The sequence below is a fragment of the Canis lupus genome, chromosome 9 (genome assembly GCF_048164855.1).
Source record: "Canis lupus baileyi chromosome 9, mCanLup2.hap1, whole genome shotgun sequence".
NCBI classification, from domain to species: domain Eukaryota; kingdom Metazoa; phylum Chordata; class Mammalia; order Carnivora; family Canidae; genus Canis; species Canis lupus.
Window position 1 is genome coordinate 12,255,960 of NC_132846.1, and position 18,089 is coordinate 12,274,048.

An 18,089-nucleotide genomic window follows, 5' to 3' on the forward strand; every position below is an offset into this window, starting at 1 on the left:
TCTTTGAGGAACCTCCACACAGTTTTCCAGAGTGGCTGCACCAGTTCACATTCCCACCAACACTGCAAGAGGGTTCCCATTTCTCCACATCCTCTCCAACATTTATTATTTCCTGTCTTGTTAATTTTCCCCATTCTCATTGGTGTGATGTGATATCTCATTGTGGTTTTGATTTGTATTTCCCTGATGGCAAGTGATGCAGAGCATTTTCTCATGTGCTTGTTGGCCATGTCTATGTCTTCCTCTGTGAGATTTCTCTTCATGTCTTTTGCCCATTTCATGATTGGATCGTTTGTTTCTTTGCTGTTGAGTTTAATAAGTTCTTTATAGATCTTGGAAACCAGCCCTTTATCTGATATGTCATTTGCAAATATCTTCTCCCATTCTGTAGGTTGTCTTTAGTTTTGTTGACTGTATCCTTTGCTGTGCAAAAGCTTCTTATCTTGATGAAGTCCCAATAGTTGATTTTTGCTTTTGTTTCTTTTGCCTTCGTGGATGTATCTTGCAAGAAGTTATTGTGGCTGAGTTCAAAAAGGGTGTTGCCTGTGTTCTCCTCTAGGATTTTGATGGACTCTTGTCTCACATTTAGATCTTTCATCCATTTTGAGTTTATCTTTGTGTATGGTGCAAGAGAGTGGTCTAGTTTCATTCTTCTGCATGTGGATGTCCAATTTTCCCAGCACCATTTATTGAAGAGACTGTCTTTTTTCCAGTGGATAGTCTTTCTTCCTTTGTCGAATAGTAGTTGACCATAAAGTTGAGGGTCCACTTCGGGATTCTCTATTCTGTTCCATTGATCTATGTGTCTGTTTTTGTGCCAGTACCACACTGTCTTGATGACCACAGCTTCGTAGTACAACCTGAAATCTAGCATTGTGATGCCCCCAGATATGGTTTTCTTTTTTAAAATTCCCCTGGCTATTTGGGGTCTTTTCTGATTCCACACAAATCTTAAAATAATTTGTTCTAACTCTCTGAAGAAAGTCCATGGTATTTTGATAGGGATTGCATTAAACATGTAAATTGCCCTGGGTAACATTGACATTTTCACAATATTAATTATGCCAATCCATGAGCATGGAATATTTTTCCATCTCTTTGTGTCTTCCTCAATTTCTTTCAGAAGTGTTCTATAGTTGTGAGGGTATAGATCCTTTACCTCTTTGGTTAGGTTTATTCCTAGGTATCTTATGCTTTTGGGTGCAATTGTAAATGGGATTGACTCCTTAATTTCTCTTTCTTCAGTCTCATTGTTAGTGTATAGAAATGCCACTGATTTCTGGGCATTGATTTTGTATCGTGCCATGCTACCAAATTGCTGTATGAGTTCTAGCAATCTTGGGGTGGAGGCTTTTGGGTTTTCTATGTAGAGTATCATGTCATCGGCGAAGAGGGAGAGTTTGACTTCTTCTTTGCCAATTTGAATGCCTTTAATGTCTTTTTGTTGTCTGATTGCTGAGGCTAGGACTTCCAGTACTATGTTGAATAGCAGTGGTGAGAGTGGACATCCCTGTCTTGTTCCTGATCTTAGGGGAAAGGTTCCCAGTGCTTCCCATTGAGAATGATATTTGCTGTGGGCTTTTCGTAGATGGCTTTTAAGATGTTGAGGAACGTTCCCTGTATCCCTACACTCTGAAGAGTTTTGATCAGGAATGGATGCTGTATTTTGTCAAATGCTTTCTCTGCATCTATTGAAAGGATCATATGGTTCTTGTTTTTTCTCTTGCTGATATGATGAATCACATTGATTGTTTTATGAGTGTTGAACCAGCCTTGCATCCCAGGAATAAATCCTGCTTGGTCATGGTGAATAATTTTCTTAATGTACTGTTGGATCCTATTGGCTAGTATCTTGTTGAGAATTTTTGCATCCATGTTCATCAGGGATATTGGTCTGTAATTCTCCTTTTTGGCGGGGTCTTTGTCTGGTTTTGGAATTAAGGTGATGCTGGCCTCATAGAACGAGTTTGGAAGTACTCCATCACTTTCTAACTTTCCAAACAGCTTTAGTAGAATAGGTATGGTTTCTTCTTTAAACATTTGATAGAATTCCCCTGGGAAGCCATCTGGCCGTGGACTTTTGTGTCTTGGGAGGTTTTTGATGACTGCTTCAATTTCCTCCCTGGTTAGTGGCCTGTTCAGGTTTTCTATTTCTTCCTGTTCCAGTTTTGGTAGTTTGTGGCTTTCCAGGAATGCGTCCATTTCTTCTAGATTGCCTAATTTATTGGCGTATAGCTGTTCATAATATGTTTTTAAAATCGTTTGTATTTCCTTGGTGTTGGTAGTGATCTCTCCTTTCTCATTCATGATTTTATTAATTTGAGTCTTCTCTCTCTTCTTTTTAATAAGGCTGGCTAATGGTTTATCTATCTTATTAATTCTTTCAAAGAACCAACTCCTGGTTTTGTTGATCTGTTCCACAGTTCTTCTGGTCTCGATTTTGTTGAGTTCTGCTCAAATCTTTATTAACTCCCTTCTTCTGCTGGGTGTAGGATCTATTTGCTGTTTTTTCTCTAGCTCCTTTATGTGTTAGGTTAGCTTTTGTATTTGAGTTCTTTCCAGTTTTTGAATGGATGCTTGTATTGCGATGTATTTCCCCCTTAGGACTGCTTTTGCTGCATCCCAAAGATTTTGAACAGTTGTATCTTCATTCTCATTAGTTTCATGAATCTTTTTAATTCTTCCTTAATTTCCTGGTTGACCCTTTCATCTTTTAGCAGGATGGTCCTTAACCTCCATGCGTTTGAGGTCCTTCCAAACTTCTTGCTGTGATTTAGTTCTAATTTCAAGGCATTATGGTCTGAGAATATGCAGGGGACGATCCCAATCTTTTGGTATCGGTTCAGACCCGATTTGTGACCCAGTATGTGGTCTATTCTGGAGAAAGTTCCATGTGCACTTGCGAAGAATGCGTATTCAGTTGAGTTTGGATGTAAAGTTCTGTAGATATCTGTGAAATCCATCTGGTCCAGTGTATCATTTAAATCTCTCGTTTCTTTGGAGATGTTGTGCTTAGAAGACCTATTGAGTATAGAAAGAGCTAGATTGAAGTTACCAAGTATAAGTGTATTATTATCTAAGTATTTCTTCACTTTGGTTATTAATTGATTGATATATTTGGCAGCTCCCATATTCAGGGCATATATATTGAGGATTGTTAAGTCCTCTTGTTGGATAGATCCTTTAAGTATGATATAGTGTCCCTCTTCATCTCTCACTACAGTCTTCGGGGTAAATTTTAGTTTATCTGATATAAGGATGGCTACCTCTGCTTTCTTTTGAGGACCATTTGAATGGTAAATTGTTCTCCAACCTTTTATTTTCAGGCTGTAGGTGTCCTTCTGTCTAAAATGAGTCTCTTGTAGACAGCAAATAGATGGGTCCTGCTTTTTTTATCCAGTCTGAAACCCTGCGCCTTTTGATGGGGTCATTAAGCCCATTAACGTTCAGAGTTACTATTGAAAGGTATGAGTTTAGTGTCGTCATGATATCTATTCAGTCCTTGTTTTTGTGGATTGTTCCACTGAACTTCTTCTTAAAGGGGAATTTTAAGAGTCCCAGAAGCTCTTTATCTCTCCTTCCATTTTGAATGAGAGCCTTGCTGGATAAAGTATTCTTGGTTGCATGTTCTTCTCATTTAGGACCCTGAATATATCCTGCCAGCCCTTTCTGGCCTGCCAGGTCTCTGTGGGAGAGGTCTGCTGTTACCCTAATACTCCTCCCCATAAAAGTCAGGGATTTCTTGTTTCTTGCTGCTTTAAGGTTCTTCTGTTTATCTTTGGAATTTGCAAGCTTCACTATTAAATGTCGAGGTATTGAACGGTTTTTATTGATTTTAGGGGGGTGATCTCTCTATTTCCTGGATCTGAATGCCTGTTTCCCTCCCAGATGAGGGAAGTTTTCAGCTATGATTTGTTCAAATACATATTCTGGCCCTCTGTCCCTTTCGGCGCCCTCAGGAACCCCAAGTAAACGTAGGTTTTTCTTCCTCAGGCTGTCATTTATTTCCCTTAATCTATCTTCATGGTCTTTTTTTTTTTCTTTATTTATTGATAGTCACACACACAGAGAGAGAGAGAGGCAGAGACACAGGCAGAGGGAGAAGCAGGCTCCATGTACTGGGACCCCAACGTGGGATTCGATCCCGGGTCTCCAGGATCGCGCCCTGGGCCAAAGGCAGGCGCTAAACCGCTGCGCCACCCAGGGATCCCCTATCTTCATGGTCTTTTAATTGTTTGTCTCTTTTTTCCTCAGTTTCCCTCATTGCCATCAACTTGTCTTCTGTGTCACTCACTCGTTCTTCCACCTCGTTAACCCTCGTCGTTAGGACTTCTAGTTTGGATTGCATCTCATTCAATTGATTTTTAATTTCTGCCTGATTGGATCTAAATTCTGCAGTCATGAAGTCTCTTGAGTCCTTTATGCTTTTTTCTAGAGCCACCAGTAGCTTTATAATAGTGCTTCTTAATTGGCTTTCTGACATTGAATTGTAATCCAGATTTTGTAACTCTGTGGGAGAGAGGACTGTTTCTGATTCTTTCTTTTGAGGTGAGGTTTTCCTTCTAGTCATTTTGCTCAGTGCAGAGTGGCCAAAGACAAGTTGTATTGGGAAAGGGAGAAAAAGAGAGGAGAGAAAGAAGGAAAGAAAAGAGAAAAAGAAAAAAGAAAAAAAGGAAGAAAAGAAGAAAAAAAAAGAGAAGAAAAAGAGAAAGAAAGGAAAAAAAGGGGGTCGGGGAAGCAAACAAATCAAAAAGCAAAACAAAAACAAAACAAAACAAAAAACAAAAACAAAACCCCAAAAAAACCAAACCAAAACAAAAAAAACGGGGGAGTATCTTCTGATTCTGTATACTTTAAGTCCTGTGACTTCCCCTGGAACTTGTCAGTCTAGCTGGTCTTCTGGGGGAGGGGCCTGTTGTGCTGATTTTCAGGTGTTAGCACTTGGGGGAGCTGCTCTGCCCCTGCCTGGTGCAGGGCTCAGTGGGGGTTGTTTACCCCGTGAGGCCCCAGGAGGAACAACCGCAGTGGCGGGGCCCGCTCTGTAGCCCTAGATTCAGCTCCTGCAGTAACTCCGGAGCTCTCCGTCTGCAGGGCCTGGAGGCTCCGGGGCGGGGGCGCTGATCTGCTCAGCTCGGGGCAGGAGCGTCCTCGCTGTCCTGGGCCCTCCCGGCCTCTGCCTGTCCCCGGGGGAGGCCGGATCCCGGGCTGTGTCCAGGCGCCCTGTGTTCCGGAGCCTGCGCTGTTGGATTCTCCCTCCCGCCCCACAGCCCCCTCCGCGGAGCCGCCCCCGAGCCCCCCCGCCCCAGCTGCTCCGCGTCCCGCCGTGCGCGCTGCAGCCCTTAGGGAGCTCGGCGCATTCTCCCAGGGCGCAGGTGCCTGTTAGTGTCCCCGGGAGCCCGAGGGCATCCCCGCCCTCCTGGGTCCTGCTCCAACTCCCTGCGGGCCCCTTTCCGCCCGGGAAGGTCGGTGCAGCTCCTGATTCTCCGGGACGGGGCTCTCCTGTCCTGGGGATACTCGCCCCGGCCTCAGCCCGGCTCCTCGCGGGGCCCCTCCCCCTTGGATGCCTTTTGTTTCTTTAATTCTTTTTTTCCCCATCTTCCTACCTTGATAGAAGCGTGAACTCTTCTCACTGTAGCATTCCAGCTGTTCTCTCTTTAAATCTCAGGCGAATTCGTAGATTTTCAGGATAATTTGAAGGTTATCTAGGTAATTTGGTGGGGACAGGTGATTTGGGGACCCTACTCTTCCGCTGTCTTGCCCCTCCTCGGTTATACCATTTTAAATCTCCACCAATAATGTAAGGAAGTTCCAGTCACTCCACAGCCTCGTCAATGTTTAATTTTGTCACTCCTTTAAATTTTAGACATTCAGTGGGTATGTAGTGACTGATATATCACTGCAATTTTAATTTCCATTTCCCTATTGATTAATAATGTTGAGTACTTTTTTCATGTGCTTATTGGCTTATTGTACTTTTGTACTTATTGAACTTTTATGAAACATCTTTTCAAACCTTTGTCTATTTTCTATTTGATTGTCTTTTTATTGTGATTAGTGGTGTTTCTTTGTATTCTAGATCAGTGCTGTTCAATGGAATTTTCTGCACAATCCAACATGTTTATTGTGAAAAGTGTCTAGTGCAAATGAGGAAGTGTATTTTTAATTGTATTTAATTTTAATTAATTTAAAAAAGATTTTATTTATTTGAGATAGAGTGCACATAAGCGATGGTGGGGGCAGAGGGAGACGGAGAAGCAGACTCCCCAGTGAGTAGGGAGCCTGACTTGGGGCTCTATCCAGGCCTGGGATCATGACCTGAGTCAAAGGCAGATGCTTAACTGACTGAGCCACTCTGGTACCCCTAATTTTAATTACTTTTTTAAAAAAGACTATTTATTCATGAGACACAGAGAGAAAGAAAGGCAGAGACACAGGCAGAGGGAGAAGCGGGCTCCATGCAGGGAGCCTGACATGGGACTCAATCCTGGGACTCTAGGATCATGCCCTGGGCCAAAGGCAGATGCTAAACCGCTGAGCCACCCAGGCATCCCTAATTTTAATTAATTTTAACTGAAATAGCTACATAGGATAATGGCTACCATATTGGACAGTGCAGTTCAAAATACCAGTCCTTCTGACTCTGTGGCTTAGCTATTCATTTTTAAAAATAATATTTATTTATTTATTTGGGAGAGAGAGAGAGCGGGAGCAGGAGGGGCAGAGGGAGAGAGAGAGAGAATCTCAAGCAGACTCTGAGCTGAGTGCAGAGCCCAACGGAGGGCTCAATCTCACAAACTTGAGATCATGACCTTAGCCAAAATCAAAAGTCAGCTGCTTAACTGACTATGCCCTTCAGACACCCCTTGGCTATTCATTTTTTTAGACCGTATCTTTTGATGAACAGAAGTTTCAAATTTTGATCAAGTCTAATTTTTCAATTTTTTTCTTTAATGGCTGTTGAATTCTATGGCCCATCTAAGAAACTTGTGATTACTTCTAAGTCAATTGGTTTATGATCAACCTTGGTGAGGTAGGGTGAGAGTTGGGGTTATTTGAGTAACACTGTTGAAAAGACCTTCATTACCTGATTGGATGTTTTGTAATCTTTTTGAAGAACAACAACAACAAAAACCCTGTATGGATCTATTTCTGTCCTCTCTGTTCTCTTAATCTATTTGTTGAGCCTCATGCCATTACTATGCTGTTTTGATTACTGTAGGTTTATTGTAAGTCTTAAAGTCAGAAGTGTGAGCCCTCCGATTTTGTTCTTTTTCAAGATTGTTATGAGTATTTTAGGTCCTTTGAATCTCCATATAAACTTGAGTCAGCTTGTTAATTGGAATTATGACCGGGCTTTTGATTATTTAGATGTGATGGAAGAAACATTTGATATTTCTGAAAGTGGATATTTATATAGGGTTGACATATTTTAATACTTTGTTAAGAAGGGAAATAGGGTCTGATCAGTCTTCTATGACCTCGGGCAGAAGAGAGCCTATAATAATCCATTTCTCCCATTTTGTATTGTTTACTTAGAAGGAACTTTGGACAATAATTCTTTGGCAGAATGTGGGATTAGAGTTGCAGACTCTCTGGAGCATGACAAATCAAAAATCTAGGTCCCAAGAAACAGAATAGAAACCACTTCCAAGATGAACTAGTGATTCTAAATGTGAAAAACCTCTATATAACTCTTTGATTTATGTCCTATTTAAGGAAGGCAATAAATTTTGTGCTTTTCTGGTCTGCAGCATCTCTAAACTATTTTGCCTTGAATTTCTCAAAATTATTTTAGGAAAAGTGAAGTTACACAACCTTGTTCTCTTCAGTATAAGCTTGGAAAAGAAATCTATGGATTGTTTAGTTTAATCTCTTCATGTCATATGTGGAGAAATAGAGTTAAATAATTTATCCAACATCAGAGGGCTAGTTAGTAGCAGAGTTCTGACAATATTTCAGGCTTTTTCAACCTCTCTACTCCACTGGTATTTCCACCATGTATTGCTGTGATAATAGCTAACAAATCAGTAACTCCCAAGCCTCTACCATGTGCCTGGCACTAGGCTATGTATAGAGGATTTAAATTACCATTATGATATAGCTCTGGTCCTCAAATACCATACAGTCCTGTGTAAGAGAAGACACAATTAGAAAACAGTAAAAGGCAATATGTAATAATGTTCCAAATTGGATAGAATTTAGCATAAAGTGGTATGGATGTACATAGAAGTAATATTGTGCCTCATTTTAAATAAACATGGTGGTGTTATGGCAATGTAAGATTGTAATTGAGAGCAGTTTGTATAAGAGAGACCTGAAATAGGCTAGCTTTGCTAATAACTTAAATGTATAACATGAAAGCAATAAAATTTCACCTTAAATACACGCTCTATTAAACAAAATGTTAACAACTGTTAAGGAAGGTGAAGATTAATATTTGATGAAATTATCAGAGAAGGCTTAATAGAAGAAGTAGGGTTTGAAAAAGAATTTCAAGGAATGATAAAATTATGAACAGCAAAGGATTATAAACTATTACAAATGGGACATGAATGATATTTTAATGAAAATTTGAATACCTTATAAATTAAAATATGATTTCAGTGCAGTTCAAGAGAAGGCCATTAAATATGTTTATGGGCCTCTGAAATAAATTACTTTAAACTAAAGCTAGTGAAGCCCAAATTTGTATGAGAAGCTTAGAGGTGGAAATGCCTACTGAATTAGTCAAGTAGGTATCTAGATTTCTTTGTACAGAGGTGGTGCTATTTTACCCAAGTGCTTCTTTTGTGATAGCTGGTCCAAATGGAATACTGTTTTTTTTTTTTTAAACAATATTCCTGTAAAGGTAATGAGAGACCTGTATTTCCATTTTGTTTTCAACAATTTATCCTAAAACAAATATACTAACATCTCCAGTATTTTATTTTCTTGTCTAGAAATGGGACTAATAACTTCCCTGACAACTTCATGGCAGTTGTGAAACCTGAAAGGATAATGTGTGAAAATGCTTTGAAAATCTTTCAGATATAAGATTCAGTAAATAATAATAATTGTACAGATATGGCTCAATGGAGAAATATTCTATGAAAATATTTTAGGGATAAATTCTGCATAATTCTCTGCAGTATTGACTTGGCTTGTCTCCAAAGATTCTAATGGGCATTATTATATTTTTCCTGGGGTGTAGATAACTATAATGATATATGTGCAATAGGATTAAATGCTTCAAAGATACTGAATCATCTTTCATCAACTGGGCTGATTTACATTTTTGCAGTGAGCTGTTATTTAGAGTATCATTGGAAAATTCTTGTTTGTATTACTTTTTATTTAAATATTAAGTACAAAAATTGCTTTCTTTATACTTGTATCCAGATTAGTGCAATTATTTAAGAATGATGATGATCTGCTAATGTAGATAATGAAGTTGCAACTCTAATTTCTTACATAGCTGAAGGGAAAGTATTTGCTCATGAGAGAAGAGCAAAAAAGTAGAACTGTAATGCTAGACAGCGTTTTTCTTTCATTATAAAGTAAATTCAGTTGTTACCAAAAGTGGATTCAAGGGGCACCTGGCTGGCTCAGTACATAGAACATGGGACTTTTGATCTCAGAATCATGAATTCAAGCCCCACGGTGGGCATGAAGCCTGCTTTAAAAAAAAGGTGGGTTCAGTTGTTACTAAGAAAAACAGAACTTGATTTATGAAGCAAAGATCGTTTTCATTTTACTACCTCCATGTGTCTATTCTCCAGTATCTCATATTAAAACATTACTCTATGTAGTTTGTTAATATAACAATTAATACTCAAGTAATAACACTTAAAATTATCAACATAGGTTCAAAATTTCTTAACAAAATATGCATATTTTTATATGGCAAAAAAGATTGCCATTACACATCAATTATATCTCTGTAATTAAAAAAAATTCCATACGAGAACCTTTACCTTGACTATATTATTACTAAAATCTGGGTTACTGAGTATTAGTTATCTATTGCTGCATAACCAATTACCAGAACTTGGTAACTTAATACGCTTTTTAAAGAAAAAAAGATTTATTTATTTGAGAGTGAGAGTGAGAGAAAGAACATGGGGAGGGAGGAGGTGCAAAGGGAGAGGAGGAGAGAGAGAATCTCAGACTCCAAGCTAAGCATGAAGCCTGATGTGGGGCTCCATCTCACATCCCTGAAATCAACCTGAGCCAAAATCAAGAGTTGGATATTTAACCAATTGTGCCATCAAGGTGCCCCAAAGAACACATACTTATTAAGGGGTCATCCAGGGCTGGAGTCTCATTTGAAAGCTACCTTGGGAAGGATCTACTTCCAATCTAATATGGTTGTTGGCAAAATTCAGTTCCTTGCAGGCTTTTGGACTGAGGACCTCAGTTCTTTGCTGTCACCTGTTGCATGCCACATGGCCTTTTCCATAAGCAGTTCATACCATGGCAAGCTTGCATTGTCAAAGCCAGCTAGGAAGTTTCCTAGAAAGCCAGAAGTTACAATCTTACATATTGTAATCACAGAAGTGACATTCTAGCACTGTTGTTGTATTCTATTGGTTAGAACCTATTTATGGGTCCTGGTCACACTTAAAGGGAGCAGATTTATAAAGGGGATGAATACCAAGAGACAAAGATAATCTTGGCCATTTTAGAGTCTGTTCGGAAAAAACTGATTAATGTGATTCATAACCTACAAAGAGAGGGGAACCCACTAAGAAAACATTCTCAATTAATTCTATAATCCAGAAGGGATTGGTGGGGTGGGCTTAATAGAATTTCCTTTTAACTATACAGCATCACAAACTAATAAGCATCAACTACTAAGCACACTATTTTCTTCCACTATTCTGCTCTTTGTCCAGTATTGTCAAATATAAGATAGCTCTAGAAAACTGGAAAGTGGACCCTGGAAAACTGGCAAATAGTTGTACTTCGGAAAAGCATTATAGAAATATAGAAATATAGAATTTTAAATATATATATATATATTTCATCAGCAAACAGTGTACTGCATCAAAATGGTGTTTATTTTGTTATACTGGTAACTGATACCTATTAAAAATGTCATTCTCAACAGCACCTTGCCAGCATGTTCTTTCACATAAATAACCTTGGTTAAATAAAACTGTAATTATTGCACATGATTAGAAATTTGCAAAAGAGATTCAATGTGGCATTAATATAATAAACTCTTTGAGTAATTGACAAAACTTCTTCTGGTAATTAAAAGAGCTCTTTGTATTCCTAATCAAATCAAAATACCAGTTTTTAAACTACTCAGAATAATTATGCCCCAAATGAATATTTTTTATGCAAAAATATTTTTATCTGTTTTAAAGAGTAGCAAAGACTGGAAAAGCTGAGATGGAAGCAATTAGTGATTATCACTTCAATGGTGCTGAGTTATGGTTAGTAGATCGCCTCTAATAGGATTGAAAATAAGTTCATTAGCCTCAATCATTGGTGGTCAGGAAAACCCTATTTTTAATTTTTTTTTTTTTACAAAAGATTTTATTTATTTGAGAGAGAGAGAGAGAGCCACACTTGAGCAGGGGGAGGGGTGGAGGAAGAGAGAGAGAGTGAGAGAGAATCTCAAGCAGATCCATGCTGACACAGTCTGATGCAGGGTCAATATATTGACCCTGAGATCATGACCTGAGCTGAAATCAAGATGCTTAACTGACTGAGCCACCCAGGGGTCCCTGGGAAAATCCTATTTTATTTAGGATGCAGTGGAAAATGGACCCAAATACTGCTTAAAATGTTGTTTGGTATGAATTAGAGCACTTTAGGGAGCCTAATTGCTGTGTAGAAGGCTGGACAAAGATATATTTCAGACTTTGAAGTCTGCCAGTCAATCCTAGATCAAATTGATATTATTACCCTTAATGATGTTATTTCCACTTTATGGCTCTAAATCAGCACACAGATGTATTTTGAGAGATTATAGTGGTTTGGTAGGAGCTCTTAACTTTTATAAATGGATTGAACACAATTTTTGCCTGCAACATTTATAACATATCATGTATAATACCTGTAAATATGGTTAATACATCCTAAATAGAAAAGGTTAATAAATGAATTGACAAGATTTGGTATCAGAACACCAAGTAGACTAAGGTATTATTATGTAAGCCACATGACTATAGAGGACATCCTCACATTTTGGTAGCAGTGTATAACAGACAAAAATCTATATTATCTCTTTTTCCCTGAAGAAAATAGAACTTCAAATTAGCTGATGCGAAGGTTTGGTATCTTGATGGGGCTCTGCTTTGTCATTGTCCTTGGTGTGTTCTCTAAAGTGCACAGGAAAATTCTCTTCTGAATACAGAATGAAGTAAGGTGTTAGCACAGTCTTGTAGAGACTTAAGTCTTCTAATATCTAGAATAGAATTGAAGGGTAGGAAGACTTGGCTGAATGAATACAGGTTTGGTACTTGGAGAAAATGAAATAAAAAAGCAAAATTATGAGAATACTGAGGCCCTGTATGTGTAGCAAGTATTTGCCTTGGGTGACAATACTTTTTCTAAATTCTGCTTGTGTGGCTTCTAATTCAGGATAGGATCTTCTTTGAAGCCTTAAACAATAAATAGAGACTAAATTCAGCTATAACTCGAGCCCTGTGACCTTTGTCCACGGATTCAGTTCAATCTCATAAATCAGAAATTCAAATGTCAAATCACCCATGATTTATCCAGCTCTGAATACTGGCATTTAGAAACCCATCCTGTCTCATTCTAGAGGTGAATTTTTGGTCAGTGGGAGGCCTATTCTCAGAAGCCTATCTAGTCTGAGAATATACATACACTTGCCTTATATAATTTTTAAAAAGAAGAATGGGGACTTTCTTTGATAGCACCTTAGTTTACATGAGCGAAGGTACTGAAAGCCTTTGATATGAGAAAACTTCTTAGACTAGGTTTCCTACAGAGAGACTGATTCAATGAGAAACTATTTACCTAAGCCAGAAATACTTTATAGCTTAATGTGAAAATTTGTATTAGATATTGGTAAGAGACAGTGTCATGTTTAGTTATGAGCAGAGATATTTGGAAACAAATTGTACCATAGGACAAAAGAGGGTCAATTAATGGGGCTGTCATTTATACAAGTCCATTGATAGGGTGAGATTTTCATTTCAGCAAGCCTTGTGGGCAGGATAAAAGGTTCATTTGGGGACAATAACCTTAAACTGAAGGAACTGGCACTAGTTCTAAGCTTTAGTTAATATATTAACAGAGACAGGAAACTGTCCATACCTTCTTATTCCTTAGTGAATTGAACAAAGGAATGAAGCATGTTCTCAGCTGATAAGTTAAGCTTATGGATGGGGATGAGGCAGGCTCTGCCTCTGTGTAGGAATCTGAACTCTCAGCAAGCCCATGGTCACCTGAGGATCTTTTTTTGGGGGGAGGGGTGGGAATCTAGCAGATACAAATATATGCTTCCGAGACAATAATACAAAGTATTCCCCTATTTATAGGAGACATTCAAAAGAATCCTGTTTGTTTTGAATAGTACTTATTTATTAATTTCTCTTGGGGTGGTAGAAACCAGTATTGTGTGTATGTAGTGTCCAGATGTCTGCATGGTGATGTGACATTTAATCCGGAAGGTCTTTATCTGTTTATACCAGCATTGAATGAGATTCCACATACTTAACCATGCACGTTGTTGCCAAGTCTTCCTTTATTCTTGACCTTAAGGTTTCTTAAAGATCAGCTTTTTCTCTTAGCCACTCTTGTGGTTCCTTGCAGGAACTCTCTTAGCCTGTCTGCCTACACACGATACTCAACTGTTTTTATTCTGTGGTCCTGACACTACATTGATAGTGGGGACATTGATTCTGTTGTTATTACATCCCTTACACTGATTTGGGGCTCTGATATTCCCCCTCTTTACTGGGATTCAATTGGAGAGACATAGTCACAGTATATCTGGTTCTTTCTTTGGAGCTGTAATAGGTACTGATTATTTTAACTTCAAATAACAAAAATCCTAATTAACAGTGGTTAAAACAATTAATTATCTCACCCAACAAGAGAAATGGAGATGCAGGTCAGTACTGGCATAGCAGCTTAACTCTATAACCAAGAATTCATCTTCCTGATATATTTCTACTTCATTACCCTTACTGTTGGCTTTTGTCATTGTATCTGTCACCATTGTGCTTCTCATGTTCACACAATTGATTGCCACAACTCCAGGTGTCATATCCACTGTTAAGATGGGGGAAAAGGAGTAGTATCAATTAGGCTCTATTTTATCAGAAAAACAAAAGCTTTCTCAGAAGCCTTCCCCAGGAAATTTCTCTTACACCACATTGTCCGGAACCATACCATACATGCCAAGATCTATGTCTAGAATTAGCAAGTGAGACTAGAAAAGTAAGTATTTGGACTTTAATCCTTTATAGTTGAATGCTGCAAGGAAATTGGGGGTTAAGAATGTTCTTGGGCTATCCAATTACCAATATCTGGCTTAAGGACTTGTGAATATCTAAGTTCTCATTTTTCTTCTCTCTTGATTCCCCATAATTCCACAAAATTTTATATAGTCTTTCTAGGACAGATATTGAGTTGGCTTATTCAATATCCATTTCCAATAATTTTTTCATTGCTTTCCACTAATCTATAGGTTAAGGATATGTAAATGCTTTATTTCTCAGCTTCTCTTGCTTTTAGGGGTGGTCATGTGACCTGGTTCTAGGCAATCTGTTGTGTATGTGGCTTCTCTCTCTCCCTTTCCCCACCTCCCTCCAAAACAGGGACAAACACCAGAGAAAGCTTTTTATCTTTGTTATTCTCCTCTTTTCCTGTATGGAACATAGCCTTGATGCCTGGAGGTGCAGCTACCATCTTGGAGCAAAATAAGGACAACAAGATGATGGAACCAAAAGAATGAATCTGGGACATAATAACACAATGGAGCCCCTGCATCAGACCTGAAGAGTCTGCCTGTGAACTTTTCATATGAGACTAATATATTCCTACCTATTTAAAACAATGATAGAGTTTTCTGCTACTTGCAGCCAAATGTAATCCTAACTTATATAGGTGAGAAACCATGTTTTTATATCATGTAGTTCTCCCAAATGTATTGTCTTTGCCAGAGCTGTCCCCATTCTCCTTAAAAGTCCTGATTTTCAAAATTCAAAACCAAGAAAACAATCTATTTTCTTTAACATTTTTAGGTATCAAAAAATAATGCCACACAGTTTATTAAAATGGTGAAAGGATATATAAGGTACAAGGAAATTATAGGGGGGAATGTCTTGATAATTATAAAACATATCTTACCATACTTTTAGGTACACAAAATCACATCCAAACTAGGCCAAGGCACACAGAGAATTTATTGGATGGCTGCAGGTACATCTCATGGATCTACGAATAGGAAGTATAGCTGAACCTCACTATGGATTAGAACCAGGAATTGGAAAGCTATTATGAATCAGTGTAGTCGTTCTCCCCTCCATCTCTGCACACACAATTTCTGATGGTCTGCTTTATTTTTCTCTCTTGGCATTATCTTTTTCCACTTCTCTGTGCACAAAGAAGAAATTAGTCACTTCAGTCTTATCAGTTCCAATGCAAATTAGGATTAACATCTCTTGTTTTAAAAGTTTTCTGGATAAAAAAAAAAAGTTTTCTGGAGAAAGAATCTAATTGGTCCAATTTTGTTTGTGTGTCCATCTTTAACCCAACAAGGGGATAGGGCCAAATGGCTTAGAAATTCTTAGGAGCTAAGGGAGAATATTCTTTTGAGAAGGAGGTGTGTGTGTGTGTGTGTGTTTGTGTGTGTGTGTGTAGCAGTAGTAAGAAATAATGGACATCTTTTCTATTCTGCTGATATCCTATTCTGAAAGGTAAATCAAATTAATGATTTATCCATTCTACAAACATTGATATTACTTGTTCCTTCCTTTACTTTCTCTCTCAGAGGATGTCAGTACCATTTATCTCATTGCCCATATCATAAACCTTTACATAACCAATATCATTACAATAGCTAACATTTATTGCGAATATGTACTTTGCGATAGGTATTCTACATGCTTTATTAATTGATTTTCTACATGCATTATTTTAAATTTAACCTTGCAACATCCCTACAAGTAGGTATTATCTATTTTATAAGCAAACATGTCTCTTGGATTATTACAGTAACCTATCTCCCTAACGCTGGTCACACCTCTCACAACCCTTTTTTTAAACCTGGTATTCAGTAGTATTTCTAAAATATAAATCTAATTACATTATTTTATCACTTTAAACCTTCTGTGGTTCCCTTAGGAGAAAGTCCAAATTCCTTTGAGTGATATATAAAGTCTTTTATGATCTACACACCCTTCCCATCTTTGCCATCTTCCATCCTCATCTCTCTGAGACCTGCACCTCACACTCTGTCTGCAAGCCATGAAGATTATTTGAAATTCTTACCAGTTCATTTCTTATCTCTGTACAATCCTCTAGCTATTCTCAGAGCTGATGCCTACACATTACCCACACTCAGGATTCAGCTTAGATGTTACCCTATCCAGAAGCCTTCTTGAATGAATTAAGGTGCCCTTTCTTTGTAATTCTCTATTTCTCAGTGCTTTCTTCCTATACTTATTACACCATGTTGAATTATTATTCTGTCTCTCACACTTGGTAAAGTTCTTGAGTGGAGGGATTATATCTGATAATCCCTATTATCAGACCATTGGGTGACCATAACACCATAGGGTGTTGAAAATCCCATGATTAGCACATTGCTTGGTGTATTGTAGTTGGTCAGCAAATATTTGTTAAATGAATATATCTTCATAAGTCATAAGTCTAGAATAATTTGAAAATCTACCTGAACACAAACAAATACTCAGCATTTCTTGTTTAGTGAATGGATTATTCTGATAGCCATTCTCCTTATCCCTATTCTTTTGGCTTATGATTTATAAAAATTGAGCAGATAAAATTGATAAAATTAACTGAGAAAACATATTGCAAAATAAGAAAGTGATAAGGCAAAGGAAGTAATAATGTGAGATTGGGGGAGAAAAAGCAAAGAACTGGATTTTTTCCCAGAGCTTATTTAATTCAATGTACTAGGGATCCCTGGGTGGCTCAGCGGTTTAGCGCCTGCCTTTGGCCCAGGGCGTGATCCTGGAGTCTCCGGATCGAGTCCCGCGTCGGGCTCCCTGCATGGAGCCTGCTTCTCCCTCCTCCTGTGTCTCTGCCTCTCTCTCTCTCTCTGTGTCTATTATGAATAAATAAATACATCTTTAAAAAAATTAATTCAATGTACTTGTTGGTAAAAATCTAATCCTTACAATAATTGTTTGAGATTGAGATGTTATGCCTGTAGTAAAGCCAGGAAAATTAAAGACCAGATTAGAGCAAAATAAACTGAATGATTATACAACAAATTCTCTACAGAGAAGAAGCAAATAAAAGAAATTAAAATCAACTTTAGAAAATATCATAAGGAATACGTGAGAGTAAGCCAACCTGCACCCTAATTGATTCTTTTGCTGGGTCAGGGTTTCTTTATCAGCCTTCTAGCGTCTTCTTTCACAGCTACTTCCCTCGCTCTCCTCCACTTTGGATCTAGGAATACTTCATTCCTCACATCAAAATAAATTCCACCTTCTTCCTCAAGCTTTGTCTCACTTAACTTTCTTCTTGAGCGAAACTTGCTTCTTTAGACCTGCTTTCTTATTTAGCTAAACTTTTTCGAGCCCAGCAAAGCACCTGACTTTTCTTTCAGGGAACTGTAAGCAACACAGCAGTAAATATCAATACATACTATTATTGTGGATCACGCCGGGGGTAAAAAAAAAAAAAAGGTAAAATCCTTAACACGGAGACTAGTGAAGATACCGTATTCTTCGCAATGCGAACACCTGGAGTCATTTTCAAGTTCTACAATTTCCTACTTCTTTCCAGTTGAGTCAAGTCTCTAAACTTTAAGTCTCTTAATACTGAAAAGAGAATACTGTTAAGAGTCTCCTATCTACCTACTCGAGGATTTCTGCGAGGACTAAACAGATGAGGTATGTGGAAAACGCTTCACAAACATTTGGTTAAAC

General features: G+C 38.1%; 1 long non-coding RNA gene across 2 annotated transcripts in view; it reads right to left on the bottom strand.

Annotated features, from left to right (window-relative positions):
- Positions 1–18,089, bottom strand: part of LOC140639790 (uncharacterized) — a 34,146-nt gene that overhangs the window by 15,912 nt on the left and 145 nt on the right. Inside the window, exons 2-4 of one of the 2 annotated variants that reach the window (XR_012036425.1) lie at positions 15,316–15,561; positions 14,051–14,235; positions 8,089–8,127 (exon numbers count right to left, since the gene is read on the bottom strand). This is a non-coding gene — a long non-coding RNA (uncharacterized lncRNA). Of the gene's footprint in view, positions 1–8,088; positions 8,128–10,039; positions 12,398–14,050; positions 14,236–15,315; positions 15,562–18,089 lie in introns of those variants that run through there. The other variant, XR_012036424.1, reaches the window with a different exon arrangement.